This window comes from Cygnus olor, chromosome 5, assembly GCF_009769625.2.
Source record: "Cygnus olor isolate bCygOlo1 chromosome 5, bCygOlo1.pri.v2, whole genome shotgun sequence".
Lineage (NCBI taxonomy): Eukaryota > Metazoa > Chordata > Aves > Anseriformes > Anatidae > Cygnus > Cygnus olor.
In genome coordinates this window covers 56,517,227-56,535,510 of record NC_049173.1, presented here as the reverse complement: position 1 = coordinate 56,535,510, position 18,284 = coordinate 56,517,227, and the positions used below count along the sequence as shown (strand labels likewise).

General features: G+C 36.1%; 1 protein-coding gene across 3 annotated transcripts in view; it reads right to left on the bottom strand.

Moving 5' to 3' along the window:
• The window catches only part of LUZP2 (leucine zipper protein 2), a 261,711-nt gene that overhangs the window by 108,007 nt on the left and 135,420 nt on the right, over window positions 1-18,284 (bottom strand). The window lies entirely within an intron of this gene.

Sequence of the window (18,284 nt, the reverse complement as noted above, 5' to 3'; positions counted from 1 at the left end):
ATTTAATTAACTCCAACAAGATCCCAAATTGGAATGTGGGAAGGTCCCCCCCTCCACCTACCCGTATAAAAACTTGCTTTCTCCCAATTTAGATAAACAGATGTGTTAAATGTTAACCTGATGTGCTGCATCTGAGTATATAAATCAGACTGAAACACTGGCAATTGTGTATTGTTTGTGTTGAACATGAGACAGAAAGGATGTGTTTAACATGAATGATGGGATAGTATGAGATTTTTCTTGTTTTGAAAGATATTCCACACACGAAACCAAGCAAAACTTTCACAGTACAAAGTTTCATGACACCCAGTAATTTGGGGAAAGGATGATTCAGTGCTGTCTGAACTTTGTAAAGCCTATTTCATATAAAAATTTCCCCTGACTGAAACCTCCCTGCAGTACAAACTAGAACCAAAAATATGCTAAGAGGAATCAAACTTATATATGAATTAATTCGTAAGTCAAAATATTTTGTCTAACCCTTTTAAAAACAGTAATTCTTTCTTACAAAGTAATTATAGTTTTTAAAGTTTTCTGTAAAATCCCCAATGAAATCCATCTGACATATTGGTTTAGGTTCAATGAAATATGGATCCAACTCTCACATGCTGTTTCGTGTAAAAAGCAGACATCTCAGATAATTATAAAACAACAAACTTTTTCATTTAAAATCATGGTTTTGAAGAAGACTGATCAGTAAACATCCATTCCTTGTACAAGTGCAGTAGGGGGTCTTTTTTTCCACTAACCTTGCAGTAACTCTACTTGTAAGTAACCCTTAGTGTCTCTAAGATGGGGAATAAAGAACCTCAACTCTGCAACATTGGTGCTATTTTCTGATCAGACCTAAGACCTTGAAGTTAAACGGTAATCTTAACATTCCTTTAATGGATTTTGAGTACGCTTTTAAGCAAAGCAAGTCACTAATGTAAATGTGCTATCTAATATCAGTCATATCTTCGCAATAGAGGCATCACAAAATATGATTTATGAAAAAAGAAAACAATTGTTCAATAGAAAATGGTATTTGGATACCTAGCAGAGATGAAAGTGAATGAAGTATCTCTTCCATCAACATAACACTTTAGACAAAGTATCTTCACTTTATATTGAAGTTTGACCAATAATTATATTCTGCTCACGTTGCCAGAATGTGGCAGATCAAAAAGCATGGAACTGTTTGAGTTTGCATCTTTCTAATGACACACAAATATCTCCAGTTTCTCACTGCTGCAAAAATAAGAACAGGGATGTTTTGGCCTGCAGTGTAGTACCCAATACTTTCAGTGAAGATCACCAGCACACACTAGGTTGACTTCCATTTTTCAGTAGAAATTTTATTTTAGAGGACAGCTGAAGAAGAAGAGAGGAGAGAGGGCTTCCTCTGCCCCCCAATAACAAAAAATCTTAAGTTTTCCCAGGATGGAAAAACACAAACTAAAATCTAATGCTTCCTCTACCTGGTAAATAAAATACTCAGCTTTCATCAAGTTATTTTATTCTCTTGATATGTTTTGCTTTTCCTCTCAATTTGTGAATGAACTTTATTAGAAGAAATGGTGGCTTCAGACCATTTCTATTATGTTCATCTACCAAATATAAGGAAAAATTGGAAATCTTGGGGAACAAGAAGTGCATCTGAGAACAGCTTTATGAACACATAGGGCAAAGTCCATGCAAGAAGATTATGTCAGGACTCGATTACATGTAACCTATGCAGTAACTCAACAGCACTCAATCTGGTTGTCCCTGATATATAATAACTAATGTTATCAGAAGTACAGGATCAAACACAGGTCAGTCACATCATAGGTTTACAAGGAAAACCCATATGCTGAGAATTTGAACCTTCCACAATTCAGCATTATTTACAACCCAGTTTTCGCTTCATATGTTTCTCTCAAGTTGCATGACAACCTACTGTTATGTGAACTAAATCTAGCCAGTGCTAGAACACTTGATAAATACTAACATTTTAGTTGTTACATGCAACGAATATTATATGCATTAAGCTTTATGAAGAAACACCTACAGCTTTTGTCACCACCCCGGCTACATGTGATTTTTAATAAGGTATACATCACAATAAAAGAGCTGGCTCGCCTCGGTGCCAGGAACAATATTAAGTGTAATCAGCCTGACAAGCTTCAGAGAATACTCCTATTGTAATTTGATAATGAACAGAGGTTAAGCACGAATTTCCTCCTGCTAAAGTAATCAGGTAGTTTCAGTAAGGTCACCATTTCCATTCTTCTTTAAGCAGCACAAAACATGTATTAGACTTTTGCCATTGAAATGTCATGCTTTTGTTTAAAGTGAAGCCCTGCATTAAAAAATCCAACCAGGTGGTAACACTGTCTTAAATAATCACTTCAAATTAAAGCCTTGTCCAGGACTTTAAATTGCTTGTTCTTTAACAGTTGCTAAAGAATTGTTAATTTAATTGTTCCTTAAATTGTTGACAATATTACTTCTGATATTAATCTTTGATTCTTAGTACTGTGTCCAAGGACAGCGTTCATGTATCTGACAACAGTAAAATTCAACTTTGCACATGGCTATTTATAGTACAACTGCAATTTCTGCATTGAAAAGTTAGGTCGTTTAGACCAACCAAGAGCAATTCAAGTGAAAAATAAAATTAAAAGTAAAAAAGGTGAATTTGTCAATACAAAATAGTATTTTGTATTTATATAGTATACTATATTGTAGTCATGAATCACTTAGATTATTCAACTATTCAAGGACTCTCATTATTTCAAACAATTGAATATATCTTCACTTTTGCACCTTAATAAAAACAGGATTCCCAGGACTGAGTTTAAGCAAAGATAAAACAAAGACTTAAGCACTCAATTGTTTTTCTTATTCCTGCCTTCTTGAATTACGAGTAACTGAATTTCAGTCTCCCACACATTTGATGAACTCTCTTTGGAAGGTCTTACACACATATGCAGTATCATTTTAAGTATGGACAGACAGACCATTCTAGAAGTCAATTTTCCACAACAGCATACCCATACCCTGTTAATATAACAGCTGTGCTGTTATTTTCTGAAATTCATAATAAAAAATCTATTGTTCCCATCACGACATAGTAGCAGTATTTTTTATGTGAAATCATCTAAATCACAAACTAAGAAGTCCAGAAATATAAGATATACAGAATTTGGTCCTGACAAGTATCAAACTCCTCTGAATCTGATTAACAAGATAGTTATTTAATTAAGGGAAAAAAAAAAAAGAAAGAAAAAAAAAAGACATAAGATGTAAAGCAATTGGACCAGACTTAAACAGCATAATTCCTCTGACATCAGATTTGAACAGAAGGGACATCTAAGCTATATGTAGGTATCTGAATGAAACATACAGCTCTTTAAGAAGGATGGCATCATCCCTCATCATTGAGGAGAAAGAAAAAATAAATAAAATTATGAGGCTTATAGGGAAATGTTTAGACTTGATGACACATTATGGGGGCATGAAGAGAGAATGGATTCTTGCAACCAGAAAAACAAGCTCTCAACTGAAAGATAGGCCTATGCCCAACTTGGATGCCAGTTTGGTAGTACAGGACAGTTTGGGAAGAAGTTGACTCAATAATCAGTACAGCACCATACCATGCCATAAACACTACAAAATCCCAGCAATTTTCTGAAACCTTCCAATCCTCAAAAACTGTCAGAGTTTCCTACTTCTTTTGCAGTAAATTACACATGGGGAAAATAAGTTTAAACCTATTTCTAGGAGCTTCAGTAGTTAATTATACACAGATTAAATCTGTTCTCTGAATAGTAGGTTACACCAGTTACACCATTCTGCAAAATGAAGCGTCATTATCAGCACACTCACCTGAGACTAGAATGAATATTAAACATTTTATCAAGAATATGCATTTAAAAATGTACATTATAAAACAGAATAATTTAGCAGTACTTTGTATGTTAAGGTCATCTGTAATACTGTAACGGCAAACTGTTTCACATATATATCACCAGACTATTGATGTAGTGTCAGTGTAAGTCCCAATATCACTTGTTTCCAGGGAATAACATTCCCTTATAGTTCTAAGCTTAGTCAGCTGTTTTGACTCTTCTATTACTCTTACTGACACAATTGAATGGATTATAGTAAACATTTCAATGGATTCTAAGTTTTAGCATGCAACAGAGACAAATGTATAGCAACTCCACCTTTCCATCCCCCACCTCTGACTGTTATTTCCTTAAACATCAGAAGTGCAGCTTTTAGTCTTCAAAATATGGATCAAGTTTCTCACTGAATACTAGATAGAATGGAAGGACAAAGGAAAATTGATTTTGTTTTCTGACTGTTTACAAAGCTTTTATTTGAAATGACAACTGTTATAAAGATTTCGATTACTTATGGTACACAAGCTTTCATTGCAGTCGGGGACATTTAAAACAACTGTAAACCTCCAGTTTAAGACAAGAAACTTGGATGGATGCATCTTTCAGCAAATCTGTTGTCACTTATATTCTTATATCGCTTGTAATCTGTTGTCACTTATACAAGATGCTTTCTCTATTTTTCATTTTTCTGCTCTACTTGCAACCAACAGTTGAGGACATCCTACTGTAAATTCTAAGAAAATGAGGTGAGATTATGGAAAGGACACAGCACTAATGTATTTAGCTTTTTGTTTGTTTTAAAGCACCAATAGTTATGAAAAGAGTAGACTGAATTCCTTTCCTTGCATCATAAACAGTAATATTGCTTACAAAGTATGCTTGTCAAGTGCAGGATGTCCCAGGTGTTTCTAAAACAATCACTTAAGAGAGATTCTTGGGGGCAGATGGGTACACATGGATGCAGTTTGTATTCAAGTGAGAAAAAGACTCATAGCAATTATGAATCAACATACCTCGAAGTTGAAGATAAGAATCTCTAAAATTGTAAAAATAAGCAAAATTGTGATGGAAATCATCGTTAAAGATAACAGGGCACCACATTGTTGCTTTTTCTCTTCGTAAATATGAGTATTTTAGATATAGAAATTCAGTGTGAGGGAAGTTATTATTAACCAACAAACAAAATTATCCAGTTATCTAAATAAAGTAGGCAATATATACTATATATAATTATATTATGGATATATTACAATACTGTCTAGACTCAGTTTCAAGTATATTAATCTAATGTCAGTCATTTATGAATGAAAATGACATTTGGAAAACAAAAATCACATAAACTTTAAACTGAACAGCAGATAAGTCCTTACTGAAATCCAGCCTTTGTCAGATACAAAAATTCTCCGCAATCAAATGGCATGTATGTTATATGTTTTGTATTTGGGCATTATCTGAACATTGTGTTCCAAACTGAAAAAATAAATTAAAGGAACTCAAAAAGTTGTGTATTTAGGGAGAGCCAAGACAAATTATTTACCTGACCTCTATAGTTTGTGCGTCAAAATATTTGGTTCGAATATTTCACCCCCCTACTGAGAGTAATAAATAAGCATGGGGTCCAGGCTTGTTTTATTAGCAGTTCCAATAAAAATCACTTCGTCAATACTTACATGACTACTAAGCATGCTTAAGCATCCTATCTATTCTAACTATAAATCCCACAAAACAGTAGCAGCTCTGGTGCATTTTATTTGTTTTTTAAACAGATAGCAGATAGAGAACCAGGCCCTTTTCACCTATTTTCTCCTACTTTTTAATGTGCTGATTGTAAATAAAACAAAATCCACCTAGCATCATTTTGGCAGACTCTTGGCCCTGTAGAATCAATGACCCACCAGGGAAAACATGCAACTGTCAGTTCCCATCAGTGACTAATGGAACAGAAGGAGACTTCTGAAAACTTGTAGTTAGCTTAGATACATGGCTTCAGGAGATCAAACAGCAAGTTGACCTGCCCTGTATAACTTCATAATGAGAATGATGACCCACGGGGGGGGGGGGGAAGAAAAACAAAAGCAAACAAAAACAAAAGACTTCTATTGATCTACTGAAAACTGCTTAGACCACAAAAGCAGAGTTAACTTCATGAGGAAGGACTGTATAGAACCCTGAGACTGATTGCATGCTAAAAGAAGTGCCCCCCTTCCAAACATCGATAGGTGGGCTGAGCTTTTTTTTCCTTCAATAAAACATTCAGTAGGCACTTTACCCGTAGCAATGAATCTTTATTGAATCCATAAATCCAAACAGATATAATATGGAACAGACACTTACAGCTTCTCAAAGTTATCAAACTCTACACAACTGTTCAAGTACAGACTGTATAACTGTAGACTTGTCCACTGCATGTACAGTTGACTTTTCATATCAGTTCTACAGGGTTTAGTCTTTAACAGAAAAAGCATTCATTCCAAAAACATTCTCTTTTGGATAGTTAACATAATTATTTTTCAGTTCTGATATTCTTCATCATTTATATCTATAACATTGCCTCTGCTTGGATTTTCTACTGCAAATTTAAAACTTTTGACTATGACCTCAATGTTACTACCCTTCAATCCAGTACTCTTGTACTATCATCAAGAGATAATGAACAATGTTTTCTTCCAACATCTCTGACAATAGTCAGGCTAACATTTCTGTCTCAGCTAGCTATATAATTTCATCTCTTACTTGGTTTAGAATTTTACGTTTAGTTCTGCTGTTAATAAAAATAGACCTACCAACATAATGACGTCTATAGGAAACTTCCCACTCTTTTTCTGTTATCTCAGTTCATATAAAATTTAGATAATTCCATGTTGCTTGGCAAAAAAAGTCAATGTGGGTAGTACGAAAGTTTGTTTCACTGTTCAGCAACTTAGTTTAGAAAAGGTCATTGGTCAACTCTAATCAGATGACAGTTCTAGAAATCAAAGTTCTAAAACTGGTTTTTTTGTTTGTTTGATTTTTTAATAACACGGAGGCAACAAGAAGAGAAATTAGTCCCAGATCATTTGACTCCACATACACAAGTCTGTATATGTACACACAAAGACATATACATTTGTAAACATATGCAAGACCTATGGCTAGTATAGATAGTTATTTCTAGGCAGAGACATGTCTCAGGGAACATTGGCTTTAAATGCAAGCTGGAATCCTATAATCACACTAAAAAGATGCATTATGATCACCTAGCAGTATTTTCTTCAGATATGGATTTACCAAAGTCCACTCAACATTTGTGCTGACAGTACAAAGGCCAGCAACACAGTACAAGGTTAACTAAGTTAAATCAATTTCATCCACTCAATGTTTAAAACTAAACATGACTTGTCTTAATGTTGAGCTACCCGCTTGGCATCATGTGTCACTTCTCAAAAGCTACTAAGCATTAGTATTTAGTCACTACTAAGCATTAGTATTTTGAAACATATCCATTATGAAATCATAACATGATTTTTAAAATTATTTTCATTTTTAATTCAAATATATTGGCAAATTAGGTTAGCAAATCCAATAAGAGACATCATGTCACACCATGGAGCCCAAGCTCTTCTGAGGACTCTTTTGCATTCCTTGATACTCAGCACTATGTTAAATTGTCTTCTTACTGGTTTAGAGTGCTAGCAGAGCAAGCACCTGTCTGTCTGAAGAAGACAATACATCAGTAACCTGATAAAAGCAACTTCTGTGCAGAAGTTATGAAAGCGCCACAATACAAGAAGTATATAAAACTTCTTATCTTGGCTCCCAGACAGGAAAGAACATTTGTCAGTTTTAGTTGTTACATCTTTGGTCATGCAACACTGAAGCCTTATCCAGGGGAGCAGTCAATCTGTCTTGGATTCTTGGTAAGCTTTACAAAACTATTTGTGTGTCCGGGGTAGTTAGGCCGTGGTAAGCCACCTCATTTTGGTGGTCAATGGCTCTATGTCCAAGTGGAGGCCAGTGACAAGTGGCGTACCTCAGGGGTCTGTCCTCAGACCGGTACCATTTAATATCTTTAGCAACAACATAGACAGTGGGATTAAGTGCACCCTCAGCAAGTTTGCAGGTGACACCAAGCTGAGTGGTGTGGTTGATACAAGAGAAGGAAGGGATGCCATCCAAAGGGACCTGGACAAGCTTGAGAAGTAGGCCGATGTGAACCTAATGAGGTTCAACAAGTCTAAGTGCAAGGTGCTGCACCTGGGCCGGGGCAATCCCAGACATCAGTACAGACTGGGTGAAGAACTCACTGAGAGCAGTCCTGCAGAGAAGGACTTGGGGGTTCTGGTGGATGAAAAGCTTGACATGAGTTGGCAGTGCGCGCTTGCAGCCCAGAAGGCTAACTGCATCCTGGGCTACGTTATAAGAGGAGTGACCAGCAGGTTGCAGGAAGCGAATGTCCCCCTCTATTCTGCCTTTGTGAGGCCCCACTTGGAGTACTGTGTCCAGATTTGGAGCCCCCAGCACAAGAAGGATGTGGAGCTGCTAGAGCAGGTCCAGAGGAGGGCCATAACGATGATCAAGGGGCTGGAGCACCTCTCCTACAAAGATAGGCTGACAGAGCTGGGGCTGTTCAGCCTACAGAAGAGAAGGCTCTGGGGCTACCTCACTGCAACCTTTCAGTACTTGAAGGGGACTTCTAAAAGAGATGAAGAGCAACTCTTTGCTCAAACAGATATTCACAGGATGAGGGGAAAAGGTTTTAAACTAAAAGAGGAGAGATTTAGATTATAGGTTAGGAGGAAATTCTTCACTCAGAAATTGGTGAGGCACCGGAACAGGTTGCCCAGAAAGGCTGTGGATGCGCCAACCCTGGAGATGTTCAAGACCAGGTTAGATGAGCAACCTGATCTAGTGGGTGGCATCCCAGTCTATGGCAGGGAGGTTGGAACTAGATCACCTTTGAGGTCCCTTCCAACCCAAGCCATTCTATGATTCTACAAGTTTGTTTTTGTTGTTTCATTTGTTTTGTTTTAAATCTATCTTCTAGATAATTATACCCAAGAAAAACTCCACAAAACACTTCAGGAGGCTTCTTTCTTGAAGGAAACAGTGTAAGAATATTCTATTCTACTTATCTAAAGAATTTGTTTTCAGACACTTGTGTTACAGAATCTATCATGAAATGAAAAGAAAAAAAAGTTAACTCTATCTCCTTATAATGCATAAGTTATCTGCTCAGCAATTCTACCGGCAGTTCTGTCCTTGTACCTGCTCTTCACCCTGTTACAGCAGCACCAGAACAATAAACAGAAGAGACAGAAGCAATTGTATAGTTCATTTTCTACCAGAAAGGACAACTTTGATCAATTTAACATTAAATTTGTCTTTATGGTATCAAGCCACCTTTAACTTTGTTCAGTCTGCAGTGAAAAAAGTTTTTCTCAAAATAATATATCCTTTGAGCTTGCACTAAACAGAGGACCGTGTGTTCTGCAACACTGTTGATTTGGAATACATGAAACATTTCTTCAGGATCCTTAATATATTCAAAGAGAATTTTAAAAAATGTTGCTTTTTTCTTCATATTGACACAGCAACGATGTTGTCACACATCCATGATACCTTTTTCATTTGTGATTGTTTTATTTAAAATTATTCTCCACATCTTGAACAGCATCCTCAATAAACTTCAAACACTTGCTTAAAATACTCATAAAACCTAATTATGTATTTAATTGCTGTTCTGTATAAACATCCGTGTTCCTATAAATCTGTACTTAAGGAGACCTCTATTGTACCGAGAACCATTGAACTTGTTGCTGATATAGCACACATTCTTCTGGAACTGAATTGTTCAGATATGCTACAGTTCTATATTTAATACGATATGAATTCCAAAAAGCATTGCTTGTTAGGGTTATATATTGACCAATCAATCAAAACTGTTATCTTGACTTTAGCCATAATGTTACTTAGGTAATTTTCAATATGATGTGATCATCGGGTTCTCTTTCTTTTCCAAAAGGGAAAGTAAAGAGAAAGGAAAGGCAAGTCAAAGAGAAAAATACTGCTGTACCTGTTAAGCATCAAGGTACAGTACCATAGGAAAGATCATGGGTTGAATAAAATGTAACAGGATTAAAGAAGTCAGAGTGCAAAAGAAGATACAGAAGAAGCACAAAATAAATATGAAGTTCTGAGCAGCAGGCTGAAATCTAAACAAAAGACAAATACCTGAGCAGCTTAAAAGTACTAACAAGTCCTTGATAGTAATTGGGAGAGCTAAACGAGCAACTTCAGGACCGCTGCTGTCTCTGACTCGACCATAACAACAAAATTCTGAGAGGTCTGTTTTCAGCAGAAGTTATGTGAGGGAAACCTGGAATAACTAAGTGTAAAACTAGTGAACACACATTATCAGGAACCGAAAAAACTACCCAGAAAGCTGAGAACTGGTAATTTCAAAAACATATCAAACTTCTGAAACATGAAAAAGAGAAATGCTGAAAATAAATAAATAAATGAATTAGGTAGATTTTAAAAAATTATAAATGCAAAATAAATGAAAAGTATTTCTGTATTTAACATTTGCCAAAATATTGTGAATTAATATGTCAGAGGTATAGTCCTCTCCAATCCAGGCATAGAAATCCATCCAGAAACAGGTACATGCAAAAAACATTGCATTGTTTCACACTCTCTACTTTGAGGTTCTTCTTGCAAAAGATAGTATATAGAGCAATGTATATTAATTCATTACTCCTTTTTCCTGTACAGTGCTCCTTTCTGATTCCCCCCAAAAATTTACCAAATCTTAAGTTGCACAAAAAGAAAAAAAAAAGAAAAGTGATACAGAAGTTAAGTAACTGATATTGCCATTGGACTGATACTGATTTTTCTCTTTATCAAGCCATATTGATTTTTCCCTTTATCAAGGCTGTATGCAATTAGTCTTCATATAGTTAAGCTTAATAAAATATGTACTTAATAAAATCTGCCCGCAATATTTATAGCTTGGCAATTCATCAGTAATAGGTCTGAAATAACAAATGTGTGAATGGATAGACTCCAATGGATGACACAATAGAATGGATCAGCAAAACAGATATGCTTTCATTCTTTACTTTAGGTTTATTTCATGTATTTTCTCCTAAGACAAATTTTATATTTCCAAAAACCTGGATAAAAAAATTCTCTTCATAATGGAAATTCTAGGTTAGTGGAAACTATAATTATCATGTCATCCACCCATTCTGAAACTCACCTTACTAGTCTGTGGGTGAGATTCAGAGCACTCCTTAATCAAGCCTTTTATGGTTTTCCTTTGAAGTCTATGACAAAGTATTCACGAGATTTGCTCCCTTCTTTCCATTAGCGTTCCCACTGTGTTTACTTGTTCAGTGAGTAAAGCACTTTATAAAGAATTTGTTTGTTTGTTTTGACCTTGGATTTCCCATAGCATCTACCACTTTAGTATCCAAATGACTCAGAATCACAATTGGATCATTTTTTGTGAGTGAACATCCTTAGTGAACAGAGTATCACAAGGGGAAAAGGAACACCAGACAGTAGCCTCAGTTTATTAAACAGATTAAGCAAGGGACAAGCTGCGTCAGGACAAGCTTCACAGTCCAAGCCATACATACACCCACTGCATACAGTTGGCTGAGGTGCACCTCACTAGCCACTCATGTACTGGGCACACTTGAGCCTGGGAAAAACGCAGAACTTTATAGCCAGGTGTTAATACAAGCCTACCATCAGATCAGCCCTCCCTGGCACCGTGGTATGCATTCCAGCAGTTTCAGCTACTACTCTGCTCTCATTTGATGATTCATAGCCTATACCAAGTCTCACCATGCTGTTCTTGCTCACATCCTCCTGTTAGCCAGGGCTTGCTACACACACAGCTCTTGTTCAAGGCAAGACCATGAAGCTCCTGTGAAAAGGAGCAATGAGAAACTAAAACAACTACAGAAATATACCATTCTGACAGTTGGAGACTGATTCCATAGCAGGTTCATCTTTAAGTGACTTTGGGAACTACAGTATATCACTCTACTTATATAACTTTTCCCTTTGCTTTTTAGAGAGACTGTGGGAATTACAGATATCTGAGAGGTTTTTCAAAGGTCACAGCATAAATTATAATATAAAACATTACCAAGTGCAAATATAAGTATTCCTAACAGTTTTGACTGTAATTTTTTTGAATTTTTAAAAAATATTTATTTACTGCATACATCATAATGAGAAATACAAGGGATGGGATCAGAAGGGAAACAGCTAAATTTACCAGGTACAGAGTGTAAAACAAGTGCTAAAGAAAAACATTGTTAACAAGTTTCATGCAAATTTCTATTTGCTGTTGAGAAAATCCTTCTGGATTGGTGAAATGCAGCTATGTTTAAAATATATATACATAAAAAGCAAACACCAAAAGCAGATGCCCATCTCGCTTCCTACAGACTTTCCTTTTCTCATACACTAACTCTTCTCTCAACATATGCCTCTTTCATCAGCAACTAGCACCTGGTACATCTTGTAGATGGAACAAAATCTACCTCTTAACTTCACTTCAAAGTTTTTATTTTTATCAGGTTCACAGCAATATAAGCTCTTCAGCTACAACAAGAGCTATGTGAACCAAACTTGCTCGGAGAGTATCTAATTGACACAGAACAGCTGTGAACATACATTTGTTTCCCTTCTCATTCCATATCTGCTTTGAATGACATTTCCATTGCATAGATTTTCAGGATCAATGGAAGCGAATGCTACATAGCGAACTTCTTTGTCAATGCACTTTGTGAGATCAAAGGTTTGTTTCAGAGAATGGCACAAGAACGTGCCTGAAATTCACCATATGTGCAAACTAAGGAGGCTGGTTCAATATACTGGGTGTCACTTCTCTCCTCAAAAGGAAGAGCTTCCTTCAGCTCCAGCCTATTTTAGCTCAGTCAGAAGCCAGACATGACTTAATGCAATTGTCTACATTCATAATTTTTCTTATTGTGACTTGCATACCTTTTTATTTTTATTATTATTATTAGCTTTTGTATTGTCTTTTGTGGCCCTCATTCAAATAAGCTCAAAATAACTATGGAAAAATTGGAATGAATGGGTTCTAGCAATTCTGCAATGATGCAAATTTTTACACCTGCTGGAGAGATTCCCCTAGTTATGAGCATACTAATATCAGTACACTCTCCAATTTACAGTCTACTGTATTTAAATTTTCCTAAATACCTGACGTGTCAGATTTCATCATTTCATTCTGATTGTTCATTTTTTTCCCATAACAACAAAATATAATAAAGAGTTCCATTAAAAACTGCTCAGGAATACAAAATTGATCTACTCTACATACAACTTAAAAACCCTCCTCTGTAATTCTCCTCTCAAGAAAAATAAAGATCATGGAAATGTCAGGTCCAGCTAGTGTGTATGTATTCTCCTGTCTTAAATCTCTGTTCCTGCACAGAGTCGTGCAAGCACTTACCTACATAAGGAAGAAGGTGAAGGTCAAAAGGCACTTAAATATCTTGCAGCAGTTAAATAACTTATATCAGTTAGTTTTACCCTATGCTCAACTTCTCTCTGATATGGCTTAATCTTGAGGGAGCTCTCACTTCTCTGGAAACACTGAGCACCTCACACAACTAAGCTTTTTTGCTGTTGCTGGACCTCAAATAACATAGACAAAGGCCTGGGGAAGATCACATCCCCTAGTGTAAGCACTTGGTTTTAAACACCTTTCCTACTGCACTTGGATGTAGTACTGAGGAGCAGTCTGACTGTGAGAAACAATCCAAGCTTTAGCACCGATTAGTTACAAATTCCCACATCAAAGTGAACAGTAGTCAGTCTTTCAGGACGCTGTAAAGGAGACACTTCTATTTACCACTACACTTTCCAAGAAGGTTAGAAATTGCGTACAACCTATATAACCCAGCAGCAATTTAAAGGGTTTATTGATTTAGTTTGTACCTGAACTCGAGAATGGTTTTCTCGGGGGGAATTACAATATGAGATCACTTACCAAGGACAAGTCCACTCTTTTTCAGTGATGTATTTTGCCTTGTTTTATTTACACCCAGATGTTTAACTAAAGCAAATATGCATGAAGGATTTCAATTATACTCAATTATATACTGGTATTCTTAGCTATGAGAAAGGATTAGCTGCTTACAGGATGAAAGCTGTGTTTAACATATCCCACATCATGAATTGTGCAGGCAACAAGATCTGGTGTATTGACTTCCTGATAATTCTATCATTGTTTGCTCCCTCCCCAACGAATAGTTCACTCTTCGAACAAAACTAAAAAATAGCAGCTGTATTTTCTGACCAATTGGTCCTTCCACCTGGTGCACCTCTTCACATGAAACCAAGAAAGGAATTGTACCCAAGGGAAACAAAATGCTTTGTACGTTCACGCGTACATATTTATATCTAAAAACACACCTAGCCAAAACACAAGGTATTTTCCTCTATATTCCTTTCTCTTGAGGAGCAAATTGAAAGCACTTCAAGTCTTGAAAAAAAGCCTCAGCCTTTGCTAGTTATATGTGCTATTCATTATAGTAGGTAGAATCTTATATTTATTTCATTAACTGCAGAGCAGCAGAGGTGATGTAGAGCCTTGATGATATATTTATATACTCCCAGTAGGGAGAATTTAGAAAAAAATCCTGCACACATGCAGTTACACACTCCTATGTAGCTCAGAAATAAAAAATGATGTCGTCATAAAAGAGTTTCACTAATCATCCTTCAAACTCGTACATTTCGCACATCCACTTATGCTACAAACAAGACCCAGCCCAATTCTGCCTTCATATATGTGCAGAGACACCAGAGTTAGGCAGCACTGAACTCTTGAACTCAAAGGCATCATCTTATATCAAAACTTGAAAAAAAAGAATTACAGGTTTGCTCAGACACAAACATCTTTCACCTGCGTTTTTTGTTCCCTATTCTTGTTGCAAGTCTTGGCTAATATCCGCAATTTTCAGGAAACAATCATTGCACTCATCTTGAACAGCTTATTTATTACACAGTTCAATTACTGAAGGCTATTATAAAATCAGATAATTGAAGTGCAACAGTAGCAAAGCGAGGTGGCTGACCATCTCAGACCAGCAAGACTGTTCTCTGAACGGATTGAGATAATTTTTCTTTGCACAAAATACTTTTTTTTTTTTCCCCTCATATGTCAGGTGTACGTTTTCAAAGACAACACAAACATGCAAAACTTCACTATTATGTTGATGGGAGCAGCTGATACAGACCTCACTGGAACTTGGGTAAGGAACTACATAACGAACTATGTTTTTCTGTTTGGAAGAATCATTATATACACATCAAAATTTTTTTGTTCTCTTAAATACTAAGAGTCATTAATAACTAATATTGAAAGGCTTTAAGAGCAAAGTTGTTTTTGCACTACACCCTTGTCATAAATATTGTATAGCTATCATTGTAGTGGAGACCCTTCAAAATGACTCGATCTCCATTCTCATAAGGAAAAAAACAACAGATAATTCAGTACATTATAAAAGCAATAGGATTCTAAATGTTTTGACGGGATTCTATAGAATTATGCAATTATGCTGTGTACAAACCTTGTGTTTTTCCAGTAACATTCTCCAATAAAAAACAACAAAAACACCTAGGAAAAATGAATCTTAAAAAACAACGTGCAACGTGTACACTTGAAAGGACAGTATCTTCTGAAAACTACTTCAAGAAAACAGTTCCAAATGTTTGGTGATATAACATTTATTGTTTGCAATATAAACTTAGTAGCAAATTTACCAAGAGCTACATAGGGATTGCCTGTTAATCTTACTGTCTGTTGTTTATATTATAAACAAAACTTGGGAATTCTTATGCTTTTGCTTGTTTTGTGATGAATTTCATGAAGTGGAGAAAACAGTAGCAATTTTACTATTCATGCACTTTTTCTCGTCATTTCATGACATGAAATAATCATTAGAAAACCACCCTACTTTAACAACTACACTTGATGAACTTCCCTTACCCCCAAATTTAAAGGCATTTAATTTGCTTTCCTTACTCAGCCTGTTAGACCAATGCACCTTTACCCAAAATGCAATGACCATTATTAAAAGGAAAACTATTAATTTCTAACTATTTATATCTGAGTGGTCCTTTTATTACTAAAGCTGGTCTCACTGTTATTAGAGTTGTGTGTACACACAATTGTTGTGTGTATCAAGGACTGATGCAATATTAAGTAGTGTTGGACCACTAAAAATTTGCCAGAGAACTAAATACTGCACTCAACAGATTGTCTTCTGAAGGTACCTAGATTTTACCTCAAGCTGGAAAAACCTGACAGGAGGGACATGACAATGCTAATTGATGCAGTTGTAATAATTTCAGAGGTATTCCTGTTTGGTCTGATTTAACAAGTAACTCTTGCTGAAAGGAAAAAAAGTAGCAATAAACCTACAGAATCAAAGAAGGAAGCACATACATTTCCTATATCCAACAGATCATTTATTAGTACCTAGGACATCTGGGATCCCGTTTTCCACTAATTTTGCTCTCATCTCAGACAGTGTCACTTAACAAGGTTTTAGATCACTAAGAGTTGATAATTGTTGGCATGCCTTGCTGATGCTCTTCTCCCTTTAAAGAGAATTAAGTATTCATGATGGTAGGAGTACAACAATCCTATTCCTTATGTGAATGATTCCTCCAAAAAAGAAAAAATAATCAAAGCCATTCTCAATCATCCTATTCTGTACAAAGTAAAACAGCTGTAAATAAATGGGATTCATGGGTTCTTCATCATCTCACCTTTCAGAGTAACTAATTAGCTTCATATTTCCCATACTGAACTTCAAAGGCAGTACAAATCCAGAGCCTGCGTAACAAAAAGAGCACTTCAAGGAGTTGAACAGATTAGTTTCCAATACTGGGGGTAGGGGTAGGGGTGTTATGAAAACAGAAATATTTTGTTTGAACTTTGTCTGTTTGCTACTGAACCAAAACTAATTATTTCTACCCTGCCATCTCTAAAATGTATTCACAAGCTTATGTTTAAAAGTACAGGATGCCTAGTACAGTTTGTTGCTTGTAAAGCAAACAACCAAAAAAAAAATAGCCCTAGAAAGAAGCCAGAGTACTTCATTTCATTTCTGACCCTTGAGGTTGTTTGCTTTGTTTCTGTCATGTTCAATTTAACGCATATGGTAAAACCAACAGTTCAATGTACATTCACGGTATGAAAAATGCATGTCTCTCTTTGGTTGACAAAGCAAACCAAAGCTGGAACACAAGCAACTTTCTACGAGAGAGGAGTCTGTGGAAGCTCCGCACCAATCTCATTGTGGAAGCTTAAGCCTTTCTCTCTGCTTATCTCCAGCAAAAAACATGCATGCCAGCACAGTGAGCAGCTAAATAACCAATTTGACAAGAAGTTTTTGTTGAAGACAAGTAACTTTTTTTCTTTTTTTAAGTTCTTTCCAAATGAATTCACCTTTGCTGCTTAGCTACAGAAGCCTAAGGAGGAGGAAAAACAGGTGGAACGGAAGCAGTCAATTACTTTGTGTTTGCAGCCTAATGCCTGTCTATGCTTCAGCCTGAAGCAAGTATTCTTCCTTGAGCTAACTGTAGCTGATTTCTTAGGACGCAGTGCTTCTATTAGATCACTTTCAAAGGTTTCTTATTACCCATCACTACTGTGACAACCCTTTGCAAAACCATCATGTAAGGATAACAAAAGAAAATTTTATGTGATAATGATTTTTCTGTCCCCTTCTATTCAACTTTTTAACTGTAATTATTTCATTTGTTCTCTAGATTTGGAGGTGCAGAAGAGCTCCATACTGTAGATATTGCAGGCATGCATTTGCCCCTGGCAGATGAGGGGATTCAGGAGACAACTCGAAAGCAAACCAGGATTCTCAACAACTGCATTTCAGTTGTGGAACACCTCCAGCTTCTTCAAGCTTCACAAGTCTCTCCTACCTCCAAAAAAATGAAGTTTTTAGGCTCAAAAGGCACTATTTTGTACTCAGATCTGCAAATTAGAAAGAAAATTGCTCTATTTCATTAAAAAATAGCTACAGGAGAGCAATGTTAGACACTGACATCTATCATAAAATCAGCAATCTGAACTTTGGTATGGATCAGAAATGGCCATAAAATGGTAACCATCACTTCCTCTGGAAGATATTGAATGTCTCCTCTCATATTGGTTTTCTTGGAGAATTTCTCTAAGATAATTTATACGGGATATAAGCTGACATCGCCCAAAGACTTCTTCAGGGAAGGAAGGGTTGACACTGATTCTGTCATAAGTACTCTGCTCCCGGGGACAAATGAGTATTTTTCAATACAGACAGTGCAAAAGTCATTCCCTGTCACAAATTTTAACAGCTTAACACTTTCAAGGCACCT